This window comes from Anser anser (genome assembly GCF_964211835.1).
Source record: "Anser anser genome assembly, chromosome: 6".
Lineage (NCBI taxonomy): Eukaryota > Metazoa > Chordata > Aves > Anseriformes > Anatidae > Anser > Anser anser.
In genome coordinates, this window is record NC_139726.1 from 6,358,390 (window position 1) to 6,377,854 (window position 19,465).

A 19,465-nucleotide genomic window follows, 5' to 3' on the forward strand; every position below is an offset into this window, starting at 1 on the left:
TGTGATGTCATGGTTCCATGCAAACCTACAGCCCATAGCATTAAGAGAATCGAACTGGAACTTGTGTTTCCTATAGGATAAAAGCAAAATAACTCAGCTATTGCTTTTTATTTGCAGAAAATGGGGAATGGCCATGGAGACTGCACATCTCAATAGCCAGAAACCTGTTTTTTGCACACGTGCATTATAGAGGCACAGAACCTGGTTGGTAGAGATGGGGCATTCCTTTCCTAATCCACCTCATTTTGTGCCTCTATATGTGTTTCTGTTGCTCTCAGTGTGGTTTATGTGAATCGCAAAATGGATCTGAACTCAGACCCTGGCCATGCTACACCACCTTGTTCCCTCTGTCTTGTCCTGCAAGAAATTGTTCAGTTGATGTTGCAGTAAACACGTTGTACATCAGTAGGTGGATGGCAAAGCAGTAACCAAATTGCTGCAGTAATATATATATATATATATGCTATTTATATATATATATATGCTATTTTCAAAGCATTTTGAATGGCCTATTAGATGTAAAAAGAGTTTGGAGAGAGCATTTAAAAGGGTAAACCTTTAGGAGAAGAGTTATGCATTGTTGCTTTAAAACTAGAATTGACCGCTTGGAACAGTGTGTGTTGGCCACATCTCTTGCCTTTTATTGAGCCTAGAGGAATTTAAAAAATATTTCATTGGCATTAAAGCTGATAGAGTCTTTCCATTAAGCAACGTGAAGCAAGTAAAATGCCACACAGCTAGTAACATTGCAGTGGTGTAGATGCTAAAATATAGAAGGTGTTTCAGCTGGGGTCCTATTGTGCCAGGTATTCATAACCTGAAAAGGTTTTGAAGCTTCTCATTAAAGATGATGAGAGTTGCCAGTGCCCAGCAGCTCATGAAATGAAGGACTGAGTCCAAATTATTTCAGTTATATCTTGTAAATGGATTTCTGTTGTCTTTTACACAGATTTTCAGTAAATAAACTAATACTTTTAATACTTGTTAACCAGACCACTGACACTATCAGCCATTTGCCTGAATAAACTCAAAAATACTTTGAATAATACATTAAATATGACTATATTTACTATGAATATGCTATAATTTATATAGAATAGAGTTAAGATCTTTTTAAGTTTGCTAGATAAGAAATGCTTTTATCTCAGTATTAATGAGTCAGACATAATTTTATCTGAACATTTGATCTAAATTAACTGTCTTCTGAGGTGATTATGTTGCTTAGATTTCTACTTTTTTTTTTTTTTTTTTTTTCAGCTGGACCATGCATTTCTCTGCAGCTTAGTTTGCTGATATTTGATTTGTGGTGATAGAGATCATATACAAGCTGGCTTGTTGTTTTTAATGAACTGGATGTGTCGTATAATGGAATTGCTAGGTTTGTGTTAAATTACAGCTTTGGGACTCATTATTGTGAGATGTTATCCACTTTGAACTGGCTTATTTTATCACAAAGAAAGAAATTGAATTTGCTTAAGATGGCAAATGCAGCAATAGATGGGTTGGTTGGTGGGTATTTTGGGGCACCCTGTTGAGCTGATATATATTTTATCTGATCTAATTCACATTCTGCTCAGAAGATGCATACACCCACACATATGTCAAATTCCATGCAAAAGAAGCCTAAAGCAAACAACAGCCACAATATGTTGTTAAATGGTTAAATGGTGCTCTTAAGCTATTGGTCTTTGACCATTTCAACCGTAAATTCATGAGATCCTTTCCTTAGGGCATTTTGTTCCAATTTTCAGTAATGTGCATGCAGAAGCTAATGATGCATTTCTTCCTTCACATATTTAGCTTCTGCGTGTAAGTATTTCAGCACATACACAGAAGCAGTTATCAGGCATTGACGTTTAAGTGTGTGCAGCAGGGTAAATTGTGTAAAAGCCAAAAAATTATATTTCCTTTGACAATTGCAGGCTTGGAAAATGAAGCCTCTGTGTGCCTTTCTTGGCACTTCTTTTGCTTTGAAAAACATGATGAGCTTTCAGCCTAACGTAGTGATGATATATGGGAAAATTAAATAATTTTGTTTACTGAAATAATTTCAGCTGCTCCGTGCGACAATGTATAAGAACACTGTCACACGTTAACAGAAACTGTAGACACATGATGAACATTTCTTCTACTCAAACAGTTTAAATCAAAGAAAAAGGAGTTCGTTTCAAAGGTGATTTTAGGCAAATGCCGAAGGAATGCAAAGTGGCTATAAAGTGGTGTGGCATATGCTTTCGTTTGGCTTCTCCTTAGCTTCCTGTTACAACAGTGCTGGCTTCTGTAAATATTTTAGGCATATAATATGTTAACATATGACAAATATATTAAATATGAACAAATTCTGCAGCAAATTAAGCTAGTTAGAGAGCCTCTGAGACTTCTACCAGTCTAAAGCAGTGTAAGGAGTGGTAGCCAAAAAGGGAGGAAAACATACAAGAAAGCAGAGGGAAGCAGGATTTCTTCCCTGACAGAGCATCCCACCTCTGGCTTACATGTAGAGCGGTTCAGTCGCAGAGTGCATCGCTGTAATGCTTTCCACAGGCAGTAAGCTCACACGGCTGTGGGCAGGAGGCTGGGGTCCCCCAGGAAGGCAGGACACCACGTTACGCAGAGTGTTGTGCTGTGCAGGGCTGATGTGCGCTCCCTTGGCCCACTCGATGCTATGCACACACATCTATCCAGAGCTTCCATCTCTCCAGAGCACGTGTACTGGCTTCCAGGAGCGATGCCTCGGTGATTTCAGTTTTTATGTAGAGATGTTTGAGTCACTGTGGTTAAAGTCAGAGTTTTATAATAAATGAAGGTTTATTGATAGCTATGGGGTCTCAAGTCTAAAATACCACATTAAGGTTGTTCTTTTTTTTTTTTTCTTTCTTCTAAGGTTGTTCTTTTTGTTTTTATTCTTTTCAATTTCTTTTCAACTACCCTCCTCCTAAAATAAAGCCAATAAGCAACAATAAATATTTTTCTTTCAGAGTGTGTTTAGTAACTCATTTTAAATGATTCTTCTCTCTGCGATCCAGCATCACATACTATAAAGGGGGTAGAAATACTAGCTATTTGCCCTCTGCATATCTTAATATTTAGGCTGGATTGCAATGCTGAAGCTGACATTGAACTCTGTGCAGTTAATTTGCTTTTGTTGAAATAACCTTTAAATTATCCCTCCCTTAAATAGACTTTTATTTTTTGCATATTGATGACTGATCTACTCCATTCAAATATGGTATGGTGTTTATATCCTCTCTCCCCTCATCTTGACCACCATTATTCAATAGATAGCATAGCATATACTATATAGAATGACTTTTTTTCCTTACTTTGCTTTCCTGTCTTAAGAATGTTCCAATTTTGCATGACCTTGGTTCTAGAGGCCTTGATTTACATTACATTAACAGGTTTATAGAGTTACTTTATAGTTTGCTTTATTGCTGAAAAACAGAACAGTTTTACTGGTAGAATTTACTGTTCATTTTTTTCCCAATTGTTTTTGGCATATGTTCATGTTTTGCATTTCACATCACTGTTACTAGCAATTACTTTGCTTCCATTTTTTTTTTTTTAAATAGAGGATAAATGAGCATTTGGTATTTTTCTTTAGTAGAGACTGAGTAGATTTGAAAGATCTCCTAAGATGGGGAGAATACTGTAGGTATGATTAATAGCATCATCATTGTAACATAATTTAGTTAGAAGGACTTATACAACTGATAAAGTGTCATGCACTTCTACTAAACTGCAGTCTAAGTGAACTGTATTTCAGGTTTTTATATCCTCATTTCTGTCCTCTGTAAAGATATTACTGTAAGATTCGTACAAGAGTCTTTATAGTCTTACTATAAGCAGTGAAAGTTAAATCAGTTCTTTTTGCATGAAATATTGTTTGTCGGTATAAAAAATAAGTAATTATACTTTTAATAAAGGAATAAATTAGTTCTCTAAGTACATTCATTACAAACTGAAGTTGAGACTAGAAGAGATCTTTTCAAGAATGAGAAGAAATTTAGTTTAAAATAAAGAAGTCTGCCCTTGAAATATGAGTATTTGCAGCAGATAAAGCCTACAATCTTTTGCATTGTAAGTAGACCATAGATCTTGCATTATTTAATCAGAGAAAATAAAAACATAAGTTAGAGACGAAAAAGTGACCTTTTGTTGGTAATTAAAAATATCTCTGTCTTATGCTACTTGACCCAACTCCTTGGGGAAATTGAAATATTGCATTTTAATTTCATGCGTGTGTGTTTTCATCAAAACTGATAAATTCATGTAAAACTTCTTTTCAAAACTTTCTCATATAGAAAGAAGTTTTTCTTGGGTTTCACTTTTTCACTTGTCTTGCTTATGTCTTTTCTCCTTTTATGTTATCAGACTGCTGCGTTGCTTTGCCTTGAATACACCCTGGATTTTTTAAAAGCAAAATTGTACATATTTTCAAATAACTCTGTAAACCCAATATTGCAGAGCACATCTCCCAGTCAGATAAGTGGATTGCTTTTTAGGACCTGTGAGCATCATTTCCAACTCTTCACTGAGTTGGTCATCTGCATTATTTTCCCTTTCTTTCTGCTGTTTCCTTTTCTGTTCATAGTCTGCTGTATTTGCAGACACTAAACCTTTCAGATGGAGTTGTTTTGCCCAGTGTGTTGGCATGGTGGGGCTTCAGTCTTTGTGACAGTGTTTATAGGCAACAAAAATAGAATAGTAAATAGACTCCACTAAATTATTGATTCTCATTACAGATTCTCATCTTGGCACTCCAAGCAGGGTGCTTATCCAGAAATATTTATTGTGCATATTAATTAGGGAAGGCTGAATGAAAATGAAAACTAAAAGATCCTTCACTTTAGTACTTCTTTTTATCTTACCTATTATCTGGCTTGGTTGAGCTGGATGAACTGACATCTCTGTTGTTTCTGTATTCTGACCCCTAAAAGGGGGTGTGCACAGCTGGCTTCTCACTTCAGCTGGCTGAGCCACAGAGGAAGGAATAGTGTTGCTTCATCTGTTCTTACTGCCACTTGTACATTTTTGGCAGTTTCCTTGGCTTTATGCTGAGTCCTTGTACTCTTATTTCCTCCACTACCAAGGCGGAGAATATGGTACGTATTGAGTTGGTAAGTACCTAGTTTTGACTTCACGCATTGATTCACAGAAGTGACACTGTGCAGACCCAGATACTCATGTAGGATATTATCTAATCATTCTTGCAGAAGAAGCTCTATAAAAGCTATGGTTCGTACTACTTCATCAGCCTTCTTCTGAAAGATGGAATGGGCTTAAAATTAAGATCCCCTTACATAATGGAAGTCATAATGAAGGGTATGGCTCATAAATTTCAGTTGTTAAATTGTCTCAGTGGGAAAGGTGACTTGACATTCCCATATTTTAAGGATTTAAAATCCAAATTCAACAATAATGGTAGAGAGTTTAATTATCAGCTTATATTAAGACTTAAATACACGAGGGGCATTTCCACTTTCCTTTATGTGAGCCATAAGCCTTTGACTGAAGATTTGCCTACCTCCAAAGATACAAATTCTGAATATATTTTTATTGGGTGCCTGCTGCTTGTAAAAAATACACCTTATAGGTGCACTTAGCCTACAAACAACAACAACAACAACAAAACCAAGTCACAACCAACAAAAAACAACTGAATCTAGCCATGTAAAAAGAAGGTGAAAAGCTCAGTTAAACATTTTTTTTTAAATGTTCACATTTACACAAAATGTCTTCCAGGAGCATATGACACGTAAGGGTTTTGAGAGTACTTAAAGAGGCCACTAAATGGCCATTAGGCAAAGTAAGCAGCAATACTCCCATCAGAGCAGGAAGGAGCATCTACGTACAGGCCAGGGGAGTTTGTAAGGGGGACCCTCTGCCTTTCCACTCTGACATACAGGAACTCTTGGAGGTGCCTCAGAGCTCACTGTGTTAAAGATGGCAACATCCATAACAGAGCAAACATTGCTGTTGTTCAACACAAAACTGATGTGTTTGATATTTATCGGTGCAATCTAAGATTGAAAGTCTTACTATTGCAAAAAGTCCCTGTATGGCTCGTCCATTTTGGGGGATGGAGCCTGTGGCTTTGTCTAGGTTTAGAAAGCATTGATCACATCATGGGTGCTCCTGTAATATAAATAAATAGTAATTGCAACAGTAATAGTGTAACGCTGCAGAAAGTGATAGTGTGTTTGTAACCACTGCTGAAACAGAGGTAGTGAGTGATGACCATGTTTAGCCAGACTGCTGATGCAGGAATACAGAAACTGGAAAGATATCAACCAGCCTGATTTAAGACTTGGAGAGAGTACAGAGCTGTGAGATTGATAGCACAGAAAGGAATCTTTTGGTTGAGGTCCATGGCCTGCATCAGAGCTTTTGGGATTGATAGCACGCAGCACTATCAATCTCACAGCAGCAAATGGGACGACTATTCTCCATGAAGAATGGGCCATATTAAATACCCTGACATCCACTAGATTGAGAACTGCAAAATGACTGAGGAAGAGTACATGTTTGCAGAGATAATACAGTGCTGATTCTTCATGTAGTTTGTTTTGCACCAAAAAAGCATCAGTGGCTATTCCAAGCTCAGCTCAGCTCATAGAAGCTGCAAATTGTGCTGGAAATAATAATAAAAAGCATAAAAATTTATACAGGGTAGGAATGGAGGGAAGACGTAAAGGAGAGTGGCTACTTAAAAAAAAAAAAGTGTCAAAAATAAGCAACGCAGCTTACTGTGATCTGTTTACCATTTTCCATCTGTGTTTCATTGCATATTTTAAATATTATATCCCATACCTTTTCACGTCGCATATTTTATTCAGAAACTGGCGGCAGAAACTTTTTTTTTTTTTTGTATCCTGTGCTCTGATTTTTCTTGTTTTATGAGGCTTGTGAACCTGAAAGCTAAATCCAATTTAGATAGACATGTCTTGCTTCGGGTCTGTGGAATTACTTGCATGAGTTTGCTTGCACGTATTATTTCGTATATTTATTTAACACAGCCCTATATTCTTCTTCAACAATCCTGTTATATATAACATTATTCCATGAGACAAATATTATTTACTCACTTTAACATTTCAAGGGATGTGAAAATCACTTTCTTCCCTGTGTGGACACAGTTGCCTTACCAAACATTGCTGCTCACGACACTAGCAGATGCATTGCTAAATGAGCATAAGTACCTCATGTGTAAAATGATTCAGATAGTAACAAAACAGAGACAAAGCCATTAAAAGACACAACCCAAGCAGTAAAAACTGTTGTTGCCTTCCAACAGTAGAGAAATGCATGAACGGTAGAAGATCGCCCTGAATACCCTGAAATTTGGAGGTTATTTTGGAGGTTTGTTATTTGTATTATCCTTACAATTTATCAATGTTTTTGGATGCTTAGCATAAAAATAGGGAAGAAGTATCAGAACTTTGTCAATTTTTTTTTTCTAAAGCTTTGTTCAGAAGTCTGTGAAAACCTGACTGTTGCATAAACTTATTTTTTGAAGAGTATGAAAGCAAATAGAAATGTTTATACTAAACAAGGAGTAGCCAATTGCCCTTATTGGAGAAAACTTTCAGCTGTCAATAACGTGTTACTAGATCTCAATGTTCATGTGTGATATTATTTCTTTTTCTCCTTTTTATACCTCAGCGCTTTTTTTTCTTTCTTTTTTTTTTTTTACTAGTTTTTAGTCATTTCCTTAAATCTTGGTTTAGAAGGCTACAGAATTACTTATATTCTAAATCTCCTAGGCTTGACTTTGATAGTATGACTCTTCCCTTAAACCCTTTTGGAAAATATGAGGGTCTTGAAACATGGTGCACCTCACTCGAGGCAAGTTCTCATTTCCAGTGACTCAGGGCAGGACTAAAATGAAAGGATGGTAAGTGACAAAGACCATACCTTTTATCTGAGAAATCAGTATTTCCAGCATAGGTAATAAGAATTTTAGATCATGTTAAAAAAATAGTTTATTGTTCAGTTTTACTGTATTATTTGGTTGGAAGTATTTTTTAAAATATTCAATTTTTTTTTTTTGAAGGAAATTGAATGGCTATTATAGGTTTACTTACTGTAATGTACTGACAAAAACCAAAGTACGGTTAGAAACAATTTTGAACATATACTTGTCCATGAAATACTTATGAGGGTCTCTCAATAAGTCCAAATACCTGGGGGTAACTGACTGCTGGTCTCCTAATTCAATAAGAAAAGTAAACTGTTGCTTCCTGGTCATTAAGGGAGGCATAGAGGTAATCATATTTAGATTCTTAGAAGACATTTCATAATAGTCCAAAAGGGATTTTGAAGTCAAAGGTAAAAACTAAAGTCAGCTGAAGTATTTTTAGTGCTTATGTGTCACAAATTCAGCTTTAGTGTCACAAATTCAGGCTTCATAAAAAACATTGGGGAGAGGCTTATGCTGAAGCACAAATGTCACGGTAGTGTCAAATTGTGACAGATTGAAATAATAGACCTGCGCAGAGGTAGGATGTAGTTGGCATCAGCAGAATATGTCCCTTAATTATAGACTGAATCTCCAAGTAGTAATGCTAACATCAACTGAGTACATAAAGAAAAAAAAAATCCCATGTGTACAGTATAGCTCATTTGGGAAGACATCTAGATTATGGGACCTACCAATGACAAATGAAATTCAGTCCAGGTAAATGAATAAACAATGAAAACAAAAGCTATTCGTAAACTGGAAAATGTGCTGATATCTAGACAAATAAAGCAATCTGGATATTTCTGCATTAAAATAATCCCCAAAGTATTCATCCCAATGTGTACTGGCAATGAAAAACAAATCAACTAGTGGAGTGAATTGAATTACTTGTCCTCTGCAGTATAAATCAAAAGGAGATCCAGGCATTTTTATTGCACCATATGGTAGAGTTGGCCATTATCTAGAGTACTGTTTATAATACTACTCACATCAAAGTAGAAAAGTTATAATTGCTAGACAAGGCAAATCACAAAGCAACCCAGAACAAGAAAAGTGTTAATCTAATCTTCATTAACAAAGAAAAATAGAATGACCATTCAAGTTACCTACAGGGAAAGGGAAAAGAGAAAATAAATAATTGAATTTATCAATCTGGATCTTCTGGTGAGTGAAAAAATAAATAAAATAAAAAATTAAAGTTGAGCACAGACGAAGAAAATGGAAAACCAAGAGAAAGTTTCAACAAAGCTTCATATTCACACAAATTATACATTTAATTATATGTATTATTCCAGACAGTGGTAAGCAAAGGGAGGTGGCATTACCTGCAGTTCTCACACATGCCTGAAGCATACCAGAGATGGGCATACTGACCGAATGAGCTTGTGAGCTGGATGCAAGGCACCAATGCATGAATACAGCTTTGTCTCCAACATAACTGTTTTTAAAGAGGTAATACTCTTTAAATTTCAAACACCAATGGTTCTACTGGAAGAGGTATGAATAAATGAAATTAGGATACAGTAATTTTTGAACATAATGCTATGTCTTTAATATGAAATTCATCTTCTACTTCTTGCATTTCCTCATAGCCTTACCTAACTTCACACCATATACTTGCACAGTCCTAGAAACTGGAGGTGGTTGAGCTTGCTTCTGCCCAGAAGACCAGTGGGTCTTGAGCTGGATCTGTTCCCTGCTGCAGGTTTGCTTGATCATAACTCTGGAGCTCACTGGGCCTCTAGCAAAAAAAGAAGGAACTCAGTAAATAGAAGAGGCCAATACAGAAAGGTTTAAGGACCAAGTCACTCTGCTAAATATCATCTGGTAGGGACAGACCTGAGTAGCTGCTGGAGAGGTTAATTGCAGCTGTTGAGCTGGTTAGAGACCTTACAGAGTCAACAGAGGAACAGCTGAAATGGAAGTGGTGCCCCCTCGCAAGGTCAGACAGGTACGCAGAGACCCTGTGAGTACCACCATCAGGTCTCATTATCCCAAGTCCTCTTGGTAGAAAGGTGCTCATGCAGCTGGCCTGTGAGAGCAGGTGAAGCTGAACAGGAATAAGATTAAGGCTACAGACTGATTTAAAAGGCCTTGCAGCAGGATCGTTCTGCTGCGTGCTTTGGTACACCTACCTTTGTAGGCACTGCTGTTGTCTTTGTGCTGGGGTCACGCAGTAAATATTATAGAGCACTTTAAGTCCCATTCACCTTTCCACTTTTAAACTGCCACTTGGCCTCTTCCTTTAAAAACTCGTCAGGCATCCACTGTTTCGGTTTGTCCTGCTTTGCCTTTGTGCCCTGGGGAGGGCTTGCTGATATAGTTTGCTGATTGCAACTGCCTCAGGATTGCTGAGTTTGCCTATTTTAAAGTTATAGCCACAGATTTAGGAACTCGTGCACTGAAATAGCTCATCAAAGTATGTAGATGGGAAAGAGATTACCTTCCCTTTCCACTACATGGAGCAAATTGAAATGTGTGGAGTTTCCAGATACTGAGTTTTCTCTCCTATGGAAGCACTTGGCTTACACAAGTCTGTTAGAACTAGAAGGAATATTAAACATGTTTCTGCTGAGCATAATTAAACTTATTAGAGACTTGATGAACTGTATTGTCCTATGCTAGACTAAAGACTGCATGGAATAAAATAAATGAAAGAGGATGTAGGAGTGAAAAGAAATTAACATTGAACACCTCCATTAAATTCAATTAAAAATTGTTGTTCTTCAGTGTATTTAACAATGTTCTGGAGATGGAAAATGAAGTGTCTCATTGTCGGCTAAAATTAAAACATTGGAAATATGCTAGGAGATCACAGGCAACGTAGCTACCTGAGCATATATCACAATTATAGCAGTGACCTGATAATTAAACTTCTGTTTAAAGTGTGAAACCTATTGCAAATAATAGGACACTGGAACTTCTGTAGGTGAAATGACAAATAGAAGCAAATATTTTTATTCCTTATTTGTATACACTTTGGTTAAAACAAATAAACAAACAAATAAAAACAACCAAATCAAACAAAAAAAAAAAAAAAACACAAAAAAAATCCACAAACCCTAAAAAGTTAAAGCTCAATTCAGTGTAGTGCTTTGTATTCCCAACAGTAATATCTGTTGTTTTTTGCATCAATAAACACATTAATCAGAAGAAGGAAAACTGAAAACATTATTCAATGATCCAATAAGATTATATAATATGAAGATAGTAATGAACAAAAAATGATAGATTAATGAAAACCGTGATAACATAAAAAATGTAGCCTTCCAATACACTGCTTATGGAATTTGAATGGGTTTCAGAATTTAAGCATGAAAAATTACTCTTGTTATCCTATTTTAAGAGTCCTCTGAGATTTTATGATATAAATTTATAGCACAGTACTTAAATATTGAATGAATTTATACCTTTTTTTTTCTGACATGAGAGGGACCCCCTAATTAAAATAATGCACCATACATCTGCCAGAAGTATGTCAATTCTTTCCTACAGTTGTTAAAGTTTTTATTTTTTTGCAGTGAAACATAACTCAGATTATCATCTTAAAGGTTATTTCTCATTGTAGAGGTTTTACTGTCCACTCCTACTTTTTCTCGTATTTTTTTTTTTTAATGCCTATTCTCGTTGTGTATTTTCATTTCATATAAACTGACAAACTGTTAGCTGGAGTTGTTTTGGGGGGAACATTTAGCAATTTTTTTTTTGTTTGCCCAATTTAAAAAGTGCTTTAAGTTTTAATGAAAAGGGAATTGCAACAAGAAGCAAGAATGCTTCTGTTTGAAAACACATAAAACCACTTTCAGATTGGTGTTTGTTTTTCAGAAAACTTCCATGCCAACTGCATTTTCTCAAGCTGTGGAACAGACTTTGATGTTATTGTGCTAGGAAGTGTATGTGTGTGGCCTTAGACTTCGATCTAGGTGGCTTTCCATGTCTCTATTGTCTGTATTAGACAATAATATTTTCAGCTGATCTTCTGAAAACAAGGCTTATGCAGTCATACTGTTCCTGTGCAAACCTGCTAACAGCTTTTAAACACATTGGCCAACCAAAGTTGACAGAGGAATCAGTGATTACTCCTAGATGTTTTATGAAAATAGGTGGTGAAGTAAAGAAAAGGCATTTCCAGTCTGAAAAGGCATTTGTCTGTGGGATATTGAAATGCTTACATGGGATCATATAAGCGTTCTGGGTATAAGAAGAGTTTCTGAATAAATATGAAATAAAAATCCACACACAACCAGACTTCCTTAGTTCTGATGATGATAATGCATTTCGTTTATATAAAGTATTGTACTTTTTTTTTCTTTCCATTTATTTGTACGCATATCTAAAAATATGCTATCTTTACACTCAAATGAAAAAGAGACATAGTGGCAGGCTAGGCAAGATAAATTCTGTCCCCTAAGACAGAGTCATCTAAAATTTATTTTCCAAGTTCTGATATAAAAATAACAATACACCCCTCTTTACCTCACACCATCTCACTTTGATTTAAAGTGAAGATATTGCTCCAGTTCCTCCAGCTTCTTTAAAATCACACACACATACCCCTTTAAGTAGATGACTTTGAGTTACAAAAGACGTTTGGTAAAGATGGATTTTTAGACTACTGGAGCTTAAGATCTTCTGGTAGATTTCATCACCAACACATGTTCTTCTAAACCTGTACTAGTCCTGAAAAGCTGATGCAATGAATTTATGCTTCCTAGAAAAATCAAACTGAAAGTTTCTGTTTTCATTTTAACTCCATTGACTTCCATGGGTTTTCTGTTGATTTATGTGAATATAAATGAAATCAGAGAGGACCCGGTAGAATATGTTGTAGTTTACACAAAAAGGATTTATCGCAAGGATCATCAAAAGAATTTTTCAACATAATTTATAGAACTGTTTACTGACTATATCTGACCTTCAAAATTGCTATTAAATATTCACTCTAAGGACTGCTCTGTATATTTAACTAAAACCTCAGTTTTGAAAGGTTGCCCAGCACGTTTCTACCTATTGTTTTCCAAACAGTTTCAATGGAAGACAAAAATTAATATCTAAGGAATACACCTACTTAAAGCTGACAATGAGAATTCCAATAATTTTAAAATGAATAGTTCTATTTTATGACTTTAAATGATGACATGATCCAATGCACTAGATTAGGCACTATTTTATTCTTTCCCATTTCCACGATGTGTCCTCATAATCATTATGTGTCTGAAAATTTGTCCTGACTATGATTGTTAGAGTTAACTAAATACTGCTGGTGTGTGTACCCATTGTGTGATTGAGGTCTACACTTCCTTGTAGAGTAGAAAACACTCCCTGTGATTTTATTAGGAAAAAAGTTTTCTTTAACCATATGTTAGTCAGAATATGATACTGCCGTGCTTTTGTAGGGTAGAAACAACCTCTGGAAAAAATGTTAGAACATATTAGCTAATCCTTTTCAGTGATGCATTTTTACAGCCTAATCAAGATAAACCCCAGGAGGGAAGGAGAGGTTTGTGAGATGGATCTGTGCCCCGTGTGGTTTTTCAAATGGATTAAAAGTCCATTTTATTAACAGAGTGCAGTGTAGTATGAAATAAACCTGAAAGCATATGGTTTTGCCCTGCCAGAGAGCCATAGGTTGATGTTCTCATGATTTTCCCACTCCCAGCCTCCCTCTGCCAAGATCCAGCAGCGCTGGGCTAATAGCTGGACCTCACTGCTCCTGGATTTTTGAGGTTACAGAAGTGGCAGTGAGCTGGATGGGACAGTGGTGCCAGAGTGCCTGAGCCAAGCTCTTTATCCAAGGCTGGAGAGGATGGGAGTGGAAGAGCTTCAGAGGTGGTGCCACGTGTTTGGTTTTTTTTTTTGTGGGCTCGTGTCTTTGCAGGCTGAAGGGCAGGAAGCTCCCCTTCTTCAAGTCCTTCTCTGGTTACTGTGGATAGTCCTCGGGTGGGGTGTGCCAGTTATTCATAAATTAAATTTTATAAGGGAACATTTTCATATGCTTTCTTCCCCATTAATAGAACAGCTTTCTCTCTTGAAAGGAAAAAACAGCAAAAAAACCTACAGAGTTTGATCTCAAGAGCTGCAAGTGAATCTGCAAGATAAATTTAAGTTCTGGTTGATCTGCCAGGGTCCGGGGATTACTCCTAGCGTTCAGTCTTTCCATGAGCCTCTGCTGTTTTCCCCACAGCTGCCAAGGCCATCAGGGATGGGTTTCGCGTTCGTTGAAGTGAAGTGCCGTGTGTGGCTCCCATAAAAGGCAGCTGACAGCTCCTTCTTCTCAAACCAGGGGAATGCCAATGTAGATATCCATTCAAGCTATTCAAAACATGCTTATCCATGTTGCAAAATAAGCCCAAGATTTCCTCACATGTATCACATAAAATATCCCACATAGTTCCCTGGATCTCTGTTATATTCCTTAACACTTCCTCCTAGAGCTTCAAAAGCGTTTTAAATTAAGTCAGTTGCAGCTGCTCTGTCAGGAATTCACTAAGCACTGCAGCCACTGAAGCAATTAAAAAAATTGCACAGAAGGTAATTAAAAGCCTTACTGGTTCTTGCTATTAGACTGACATTTTAAATGCCTCTAGATGTTTTATTGTGCCAATAACCTATTTCCCTAGTCTCAAAGAGAAATACAACTGACATCAGTAATTTACTAAAATATTCTACAGGTATCATAACGTTCCAAGTAGAAATCTATATTAAATTACCACAATTTTCTGTTCTGCACAGTCCTTGCTGCACAACTTAATGAAACAGTGGTTATTTGTTAATGGGTATTGGAGCTTAGTCTTTTATTCTCATTCCCAATAGTGGGCTCTGTAATATTTGTATGACTTGTACACAAAGAGATGCATTCTGGTTATCATGTGGGCTGCAGGGACTCAGGCAGAGATTTGCCTTTTTTATGCACAATAATATAGCAGAAGTCCTGGTGTATTGCACAGGGTGATTCTCTGTTCCCTTCCCAACCCCCAGGTGTACTCAAAAAGGAAAGCTAGCAGGATATTAGGCAGTTTGCTGTCTTTCAATTCTAGGTCCGGAGACTTCGTAAAGATGCAGGGAAAATATTTTACTATAACATTTTCCACCTAATAGCCTCAAAATGTGAATGAGCTAATCCAAAACTTCTTCGTAGTGCAAATGAGCTACTATTACTCATCCCTGAAAGGAAGTTATGAGAAAACCACGACAGAAGATAACTGGAGGTTGCCTAAAGTCATTCAGCAATTTACTTAGGGTAACGTAAATAAAATCCAGCTCTCTTAACTTTTTCCCCTTGGTTTATTTTGTATATCCCAGTGGAACACAGAATCTAGCCAGATTTCATGTATGTTATACTTAGCTGCAGAGTGTACGGAAGTAAGACTATATCAGATTGCATTGTATTATAGATGGTATAATTTTTGAACGATAAAGATTAACAGAAATTATTCTGATGTGTAAGCATGAGGACCAGAATTAATGATGAACTTTCAACTTTCATTCCACTTTTTCTCTCCTGAGTGGCTGATTCCTTAGCCTTAATGCTGTGTAAAAAGGAGTATTTTGGAAGGAATTTCAGCACTAAGCAAACCCACGCGTATTTCTGTGACCCATGAGAAAGCCTACATAGGCTAGTTTACATTGACCTCTGTGGTGTCTTGATTGGTGTCCTGCTGATCAATGCTACATGTCTCTACAGTTTGCATCAACAGGAATGTAAAATTGCAAAAACTCTCTTGGCACTAATCTCTGAAGCCACGTCTAATTCTCTTTTATAATGAGGCATTGAATTATTCCATACAGTGAGATGCCTGTCAGTTTGCAGCATAGCTCCCTGGATGCTGTATGCCACCAGAGATAAACAATCAGTAGGAGTGATCAGGCAGGCAATCAGTTAAACAAATCTGAGTAGGAAAAAATACACACATACACTGCTGAAGATGAAATAGATATTTTGATAAAGTTACATAATGAAAATGTGTGATGTATGAATTCAGTGACTGGTGCTACCTAATTAATGGAGAGTTATTTTTGCATAAACAATTAATTTTCTAGAGGAGGCAAGTCTAGGGATCAGAACATTGGGATCCATGCTCAGCTCCCCCATTTTGCAACAGATTTGGCCTTCAGTCATTTAGTTTCTCCTCCCTCTAGCATCCCCACTACCCATTTCAGAACAACAAAAAAAAAAAAAATGGTGCAAAACAACTTTATCCTGAAATGCTGGGATATTCTCAATGTAACTGCATTCAGAAAGTATTTTTTAAATACTATGGTTGTTGAGGCCCTCATAATAAATGAAATGACATAAGGTTACAAAAGTCTACAGATGAAATACTGCCCATGAGAAACAATAATACTAGAGTTGTGGTAGTAATATATTTTACCCCAGTTGCTAAGACTTTAAAAAGTGCTTGTCTTGGCCTCGAGACACTACTCATGTCTTTTTAAAAGCACAATCTAGGTCTGAAGGCAAATCCTGAACACTTCACCAAGCACAGGCCATACCCCACTAACCCTGCAACTTCTCCCTATCTTGCAAGGTACACCTTCTTTGGGTTAGGGTATCCCGATCTGTCATGGTCTCATACCATTAATCCAGTAGTGAGTCAGACACTTTGGTCACTCAGACCTGCTCTGCTGTTAAGTCAAATTGATTTTATTGACTTTGAAGGACACTGAAATGGACATTTGATCACAAAGTTGGTATGTTCTCATTTTGCTATGTCTTGGTTTAAATATCATTGCTTAAAGCCACAGGTTGAGATATATTATTTTCTGTGTTTAACTACACCTTGTCCAGCACATAATTTCCTTGGATTTATTTATGCTCATATAAGTTCCCAGCTGCTTTACAGAACCCTTTTTTTAATCTCATCTGCCACAAAGAATCTCACTAAAATTCAAGTTTTCTTAAAAAAATTATCATTGTCCTCTACTCAGGTTAAAATGTATTGCATTGGCAGTAGTATGAAGGCTGAATCCTCAGCGTGTCAATGATCCCATGCAGTCTGAATTTGATAGGAGCAACACTGTAAAACAAATAAATAAGTCAGTGAGTTTGCTCCTCTCCTTTTAAGATGACAGGGAGGAATCCCGTGAAACTGGACTTCTCAGCTCTGTTGTTTTCACATATAGAAAAGACATCTCTGAGAAACAGTAGTTCCTTTTGAGTTTTGTAGCATGGAAAGCAGCACATCTGAAGTCACCAGCCAGCTGCTTGTAGTGCCTCTGCTTGCCAGAAGCTCTCTCCCCATCAGCCTGCTGACTGAGCTGCTTGTGGGATTTCTCCAAATGAATCACTTAGTGTGGGCAGCTTAAATAATAATGGATTCTCATCAAGCAGGTGGGGGAGCACAGTTGGGTTTAGCAGGGGATGTGTCTGCAGCAGAAGGGAATTTGGTTTTACAAGGATCAGAATCCAAAGCTCTGAGAGAGGTTTTCCTGTTTAGCATGTGACATGAAAGTCTGAGGCAAAGTCTGCTGCTTTAAAGCTTAAAAAACATTTTAATTAGGAAACTTTTTTATGATTAAGTTTAACTGAGTAATAGTCTAAGACTGTTTGGATGGAAAACATAGCTGTTTATGTGGAATTGTAAAGTTGTGAGCTAATTCACTGACATGCAGTGTAATTTGTGATTCAGGTTATCTGCAATATCTAACCTTTTAGTAAATGCCAGCTGCATAATGACTGTCAGTTTTTTCTCCTCAGATATTACACTGCAGAAGGCTCTATCTGACCATAAGAATCTATTTAATAAGACTCTAATGGGAAATGACCAGTATCTGAGCACTACAGATTAAAAGTGACAATGCTAATTGACTGCAGAGGTATCTACATGAAGAGGGACCAGAAAAATCATTTAAGTCTAAATGAAATTGGACTCATTTGATATTTGAAAAAAGCATTACATTCCTCTTGTGTTTAGCAGTGTGAATTAATTGCTCCGTGTATCAGAGAGAAATGGTTTCTATGTAGCAATAGGCTAAGATCGGTGGGGAGTGAAGAACATTAACTTGAAGGCTTTAGAAATACTTATTAGTTTACTAAAATTACAAGTATACAGGAAGGTTTGTATTGTATGGAATTCTGATTTTGAGGAATGAAATGATATTTTGTATATGTGGAGATCAAACTCTAGAAAACATTTAATAATCTGATTGTGTGGGTTTGTGATTGTTAGGAAAACAAATGGGGAGCACAACCACATTTCTTCCCTGAAGATGTAAATTTAAGACACTTTTTCCTTAGACAGCTTTTCAGGAAACATTTTTCAAGTAAATAAAACATGGAAGTAAAAATCCCAGTTGTTTTATAAAGTGTAATTGATAGGAACCTAACAATAAAAAAATGATCATACATGACATATGTTTGTCACATCTCAGAAATGACTCAGAATCATTGGGTATCATTGCCTAATTTCTATATAATTTGCTGTGCACAAATCTTGATTTTGCATTCAGTTAAGCAGGTTGCAATACAAATTAATTTCTCTACCTAATTTTTTATATGTCTAAGAAGGCAATCAGGCACACTGCATTGATTTCCAGGAATTTGTTCTGGGCATGGAAAAGGCAACATTTTCATATTTAGATGCACTAAAAAATCATGCTATTTTTTCTAATGTTAGACATCCTTTAAAAGTCCCAAGGAAAATACAAAAATTCTCTTGTAGTGTGGTTCTATGTACTTCAAAATTGTATGTGAAAGTAATTGTAATACAGAAAAGGCTTAGAGGTTCAATTCGCGCCCCCTCACTCCCCGAAAACTAATCAAATTCTCTTCAGCAAAAGAGAAAGGTCTTGTATATTACAGCAGCATGAGTCATTTTTCCTGATTTTATTTTGTTTTATGTCAAAATGAGTGTTTCGGTTCTATCTGGTTGCTTTTAAAACCTATGTGAATGCAAGAAAAATTGCCAATGAATTCAACACAGAATTCAGAGGGTTAATACAGAAAACAGTTATGCATGTGCTTAACTTCATGTGACCAATTTTGTTGAAGATGGAGGAACATGTGGCGTGGTTCAAAATAAGTGGGTCCATAAGTCTTTGCAAAATCATCTGCTTAGTGTCTCTAGTGGAAAATAAAGAAGGAAAGAAGCACAGTAATTTTACAGGAATATGCACTGAAGAATGCACTGCTTTTCACTGACCCTGCTGTATCCCCTGCTCCTACCTGAGAAAGTATGCAATATACTCTGTGGGACATTCTGCCAATACAAGGAATGAAATAAAGAAGAGAAACAAAAAATAATAATTCTAACTTCTTTGAAATACTGTAATTTTGTGTTATTGTACACTCTTCAGATTAAGTTTCAGGTAATTTATTTTTTAATGTAGCTGCTTTTGTGTTCTGCTTATAGAATGCATAGTATTAAGGTAAAATGAAGAAAACCTTACAGTTCGGAAGACAGATTACATTTACTTTTATACAATAGTTGTTAGACCATTTGTATAACTGCTGCGATGTAAAATAATAATCCAAAATTATTTGCACAGCGTGGATTTGGGAAACAT